We start from the raw sequence: 6,000 nt of genomic DNA on the forward strand, positions 1-6,000 counted from the left end.
GAAAGACAATATATGAAGGAAAAACTTATGAAGACTGGAGTTCTCAAAGCAAGACTGGAGCTCAGCATTAAAACTTTAATGAACCTGCCAAGTGTGACAAGGAGTAGAGTTTTCTTTGAGTTTATTATACAGACAGGATTAATGGGTCGGATTTAATCTCTGGTCCACATGCCGAAGCAGAAGTGGTATTGCACCTAATACGCTAGTTCTCAACCACTATTATAAACCAAAAAGAAGTTTTTTCAAACAGAGGGGTACATCTTGTCAGCTGCAGTGTTTCCTATCTGTGCAGCTGAACACAGCAGCTCCTCCAGGACTGTTTCACCCTGACAGTCCCGGTGCGTCAGGGCTTGGTGCTCCAGTTGGATCCACACGGAGAGCCGGGGTTAGCTCTGAGGCTAGCGGGGCATTAGCTGCCGCATGGCCAGAGGGAAGCACAGCCAGCTAGCCTCCGCTAGTCTCTCAGCTAACCCCAGCTCTGTGTGCGGATCCAACCAGAACACCAACCCCCGGTTTGATATTCAGGTTAAAGTGGGAAGAAGCAGCGGATCTGTCGGGCAGCTGAATGAAGTAGAGCCTGCGGAGGAAGCACTGGGACTGTCAGGATGAAACAGTCCGTGGCGGGAACCACAGCCAGGCGGCAGAGGAGAAGGCAACAAATCGGCCTGTCATATCGGCAGAAATGTTCATTTCGGGCTAATGCCGATATTTCATTTTAAAGCCTTTATCAGCCAATACCGATGATGTGCTGATATTATTGTGCATCCCTGCATGAGTGCTATCAATCTTCTCATTCACTATCAGCAAGAATGTAAATAGCATATTTTCCAACATGTTTAATTACTTTTTAAAATGATATTCATCAGAATCACTGCAGTAATAACTGACAAATTAAAAACTGACTGAATTAATTGGGCCAAGTGATATGACCAGTTAACTCACAATATTTTCTTGCTGTTGCTGTTGCTGTTTTGTTGCTGTTGTTGTTTTTTCCTTTTTTATTTCAAGTGGCTAGTTTGCATGAGGCCAAGAAGAAGTATTCTGCAGTGTTTTTGTCATGTCTTGGGCTGAAGCTTTTCTCATCAGTTTTTCATTAGGTGTCTATTTCCAATTAGGTGCCAGCCTCAGTGGACAAAAGTGAGGCAAACAAATAATAAATTAGGCAAAGGTGCAACTAATATATCTGCCAAGACATGCTTCAGTGGATCACATAGCTTAGTGCCAACACCATTTGTTTCTCTGGGCATTTTAGGGTTTCTCTTTTTTTCCAAGACCACAGTGAGACAAAAACAGAGATAACCCTGCCAATTATGTACTATCTGCATGTCCCTCTAAGTCAAACTGCAAAAACAGTACAGACTTCAACAGTCTCACAATATATTGTGTCTTTAAACAGTCAGTTTTCTTTGCATTAAATGCTGACTGCCTATAGTAGATAATACAAACCCATAAAAGGCTAATTATTAGTTTGCAAACACATATTGCAGCATTCTGTGGATATAATTGGAAATTGTTACCTGATTTTCTGCTTATCAATGCAACCAGCTGGTCTTCGAGCCTGTTGTCTCATGACAAGGCCCTAATTGCTTTCCACATGTGGTTAATGTAAGTTCATATGGTCACTAATGAGAACTGTCATACAGTTGAGCCTTTTTTTAAATAATTTATTATTCAAATGGACAGGTTTACCCAATAGACATAATGCACAAAAATATTTAATTGGAATTGGAAGGTTCTTATGATTTAGCTCAGTTGTTTGTACTGAGGAATAAATAGCTTAACTTCATGTGTCAGGGAATTTTGCAGCACCTTTTTTTTTTTTTTTGTAAAGAAAAAATTTCCATTAGGTGTTTCTTCTAGTTGGTGCTTTGCTGCATTGTATTTGTATTTGCATTGAAACTGAAAAAAAAAAAGTTTCACTGCTCAATATGTTTATCATTGGAACATATGTTTGAGGAAAGTAGTGTGTGTGCTGGATATGTTGGCTTCATGAGATCACCCAACTGCATACATTAAACCAGTTGTTATGTGATTATAGACATGATTAGTAGTAGTGCGATCTGTAAAGTGGAACTAATGAAGAGAAATGTTTGCAGAATTGCCATTACACTATGTACCAAGTCATTATACCCAGTGGTGCTTTTGACCACTAGTAGCACTATGGAGCAATGTTTTGATGAATGGGTCCCCATTTTTTTTCAAATTTTATGAGTGCATGAGGACACACATGCATATTTGCAGTGCACATGGGTGTGATACACAGTCTTGCACAAACGTACTTTCAAAATGCACAGAATATTTGAAAATAATGAATCAGCCAGTTGTCACTAACAGCTTGGCAAGATTGACTCTTAAGTCATCTGTCCTTTTGTCTCCTGTTCCATAAACTGCAAAGATGGAGTCAACATATCAGTACAGGTGGGCTAGAGCACTGACAATTTTTGCATGGACTAACTACGGGGTATACATGATGGAAAAATCACCTTGTTGTTAACACAGTGAGAGCAAATTCCCCTACTATTGGATGGGCTGAACAGTCCAGAACAGATGATCCCTGTGCTCTAAATGTCTTAAATTCATTTCAAATGAAGTTAATTGTTATTAGTGTTGTTTCAGATCAGGTTTATTTTTTTTCCTATAAAGCCACACAGTGCCGGAAATAATAAAAATATGAGCCCCCCTACCTACTCTGTATGTTGGCTGTTGCAGTCATATAAGCAATTAATTCCTTGCACATGCCACTGTTTGCCTTTTCTCTCCTGCCAATGTTTGCTTTTCGTCTTGTTTGCATTGCAATTATTATCGGCGTAGGTAAATGAGTGCGAGTCAGTGTGAGTATGTGCATCTGTTCCTCTCCTCATCTGTTGTTGATGTTCCCAGTGAGAGCATCAACAAAGTCTTAGTCATTGGGGGGAGGTAAATTTATACATCGGTAATGGTCAGGGACAAAAATACCTTATCGCCGCATGAGCTTTTGCTGGACTTTCAAAGGAGACGACACAAATTGAGTTTCCACTCACTGTTATCTGTCCGCCTGTCTGACTTAAGTTTCTTTTTTGTAGCAACAAGTCAGAATAAAATGTTTATTTCCAATAGACATGGTTTGAGGTATTGAGTTGGTGCAATTATACTAAGCAGAAATACAGAAACACCAGAATAGCCTTGCAAAAGCAGCTGAAAATTTCACATCACTCAGACATCACAATGAACTCTTCTTTTACCTGACAGCACAAACGCACCACTCTCTGGTGATTACTCTTTGCTTTTCATTTTGAAACTTGAAAATAATTTTGCCACTTCCAATTTCTTCATTATTGTCTGCCAGAATCAGTTTCTGAGGTGTAAAAGAGGCTTTGTACTATAGTTGCAAAATCATGCATTATTTCAAAATCTATAACACCTGGTTTAAACAGATGTTTATGAGGCTTGGCAGTTATGCGAGGGCAGAGAGCCATGTCAACATCAAACCGGCCCTCATTGTTCCCTGATTGGCCAGACACTCCTCCAGTGACGCTCGATCGATTCTCAGTGGATGTTTTTCACACTTGAATCTTGCTGCAGAAAGTGAGATTCTGGCTTTATGATGAGATATTCTGTTGTCACTGCACTGAGACCAAAATATACATTTACCCAGCTATAAAAATGAAGGCTTTTATGTGGCATATTTAATTATTATTTAGTATGATACGAAAATATTAATTTTCAGTATTAAACCAACAAGAGTTGGAAAAGAATGCCAGCCAAGTAAGAGTTTTATTGTGGAATATGTCAAAAGTAATTGAAATGGGAGACATGGAGGCACCGAAGTGCTCCCTTCAAGTGACATTGTGCTCTTCATGGTCAATTTCAGCTCTAAACATATTGGATTGGGTTTATTAAAGGGAAATTCGAAAAACGTATAACCTCATATTACCTTTTATCTACAGTATGTGCCATTCATGGCTGTAGGAGGTAAGACCTTGTTAGTGAGAAGTTTTCTGCCAAGAAAGTTTGTTTCTTTCAATTGAACCACCTCATGTGCCACAGTGTATCGGGTTCTATTGAAGCTACTGTCCATGAAGATATTGTTTCTTCTATAATGGATTTCTCTCATTGTTTAAATACAGTATTGGCGCAAAATGGAAAGATAAGAAAGAATGATTTGCTTTAAAAGAAACTTCACATCAGGGGATGCATGGAACTGGGGTGGATTTACAGTCTTGCTAGTTGCTTAATATAATCTTGTATGGATGAATGGATGGGTGGATGATAGACAGGTGGATAGTAGACAAAAACGGAAAATTGTTTGCGGTTATGCAGCGATGACAAAAATGCAAATCAAACAATAGCAAATGTAATTTGAAGCGACTGTTCTTTAAGAAGGTCAGTTACAGAGGGCACGGCTATGACTGTGACCACGTCAGGTTTGTTAATGTTTAGACAACGTGCAGCAAAGTAGAACTGCAGTTGGTGCAGTTCTGCTTGTCATGCTGTGTATTTAGGAGAGCGTGAGCATGTCCCGAAGAATAAGGAAATACGTCAGTAACAAGGTCACCAAGAATTGACTGAAATTACTTTATACATCTGTACAACAGCATCTCAGTTTCTCATTCAGACAGTTGTCTCTCTTTTGTATCTGCTTTTCCTCTTTTGCCCTATTTCTGTCTCTCTTTGTACTCTTAGGATATCTTCTTGTACCTCTTGGTTTCCCAATTTGCAACAGAGCATTTGATACTGCTTCAGAGGTTTTATTCCAGACAGAAACTCTTTTATTCATTCACATTTCATTTGTTCCAGAAGCTTGGCCTGCAACCGTTGACCAGAAGAGCCCTGTTGCCCTTTCAGCTGTGCCTTAAGAGACACGTTTCAACAAGAAATCTCTAATCACAGTTCAGGCCCTTTCACATGACTGAATGAAGCCAAAGGTTCGGCCTCTGGGTCGATGGACTGTATATACTGTATGCGCTGACCTTTTGTCTGAATGTATGATCACTAAACATATCAAACAAAGACTCGTTTTGTCTTTCTTTCTTTCTTGAGTCGACCTCAGAACTCTTCTCTTAATAATTTCACAGCCAGATATATCATACAGACATATCAGACATATCCTTTCCCTGCTTTGCCTCCATCCCATAAATAAACTTCCAATATTATTAGGATTCAGAGCAACACCAGAAATATTGTCCGATATTGCTCCTTGCACTTTGCTTCTTCCACATGTTTGTTTATGATGATATAAGCCTGTCAGGGGAACCTTATGGTGAGCGTCAGTGTAAATACCTGTCCTTTCCCCTGCAACAAGGAAACTAAGGTGAACGCCTTTGATCACAGTGACATAAGAGAATGAAATGAGAAGGAAATGGAGAGATAGCAATTGGGACAAATCGCTTCTAAAATTGAACATGACAAGCCTCTGATTGTAATCTCCATGTGGACTTTTGGGAGATGGAGTGTCTATGATGACGGGGAATATGAATGAATATAAAACTCATTTGAAAGGAGAGAGGTAGAAGGAAACTGAACTAAAGGTGTATATTTCAGTAAATGTGATACACATAGGTATGTATACACACCTACATAGTTATAGCTGTGTCCCAGATCCCTACTAATAGTATACAGCATTTACTATGTTCTTATTTTGATTATATTTTGTTTTTGCAGTTAGTACAAAACAATGAATTCTGTTGTTTTCTTACACTGACAGGAACTGATACAATATGTGCACCGCAGTCATCAATCAAACTGCGACTTTAGAACATCATGGCCAGTTGAAGTTTTGAGAAGAGAAAGCAAATTTTTTTGTGTCTCGAGATTTACAATAAAACTTTTTAGTTTTTGGTTTCCCAACCTCTCTCCAGAACTCTGTCACAACCAGCTGCAATTATTTTTTGTGAACACAAAAAATACCCAACTTGTTTAGAAGTAGTATATAGTGCAGGAGCCTTCTTTACTTCTTTAAAATGATGCAGTTCATTTTGAAACAGTGTGTTGGATGGTGTGAGCAGGACTGAAATGGTGACC

General features: G+C 39.0%; 1 long non-coding RNA gene across 1 annotated transcript in view; it reads left to right on the top strand.

Annotated features, from left to right (window-relative positions):
- Nucleotides 1-4,991, top strand: part of LOC137174393 (uncharacterized) — a 148,643-nt gene extending 143,652 nt beyond the window's left edge. The window contains exon 2 of the long non-coding RNA XR_010925359.1: nt 4,777-4,991. This is a non-coding gene — a long non-coding RNA (uncharacterized lncRNA). The remainder of the gene's footprint in view (nt 1-4,776) is intronic.
- Nucleotides 4,992-6,000: the final 1,009 nt, after the last annotated feature.

This window comes from Thunnus thynnus, chromosome 22 (genome assembly GCF_963924715.1).
Source record: "Thunnus thynnus chromosome 22, fThuThy2.1, whole genome shotgun sequence".
Lineage (NCBI taxonomy): Eukaryota > Metazoa > Chordata > Actinopteri > Scombriformes > Scombridae > Thunnus > Thunnus thynnus.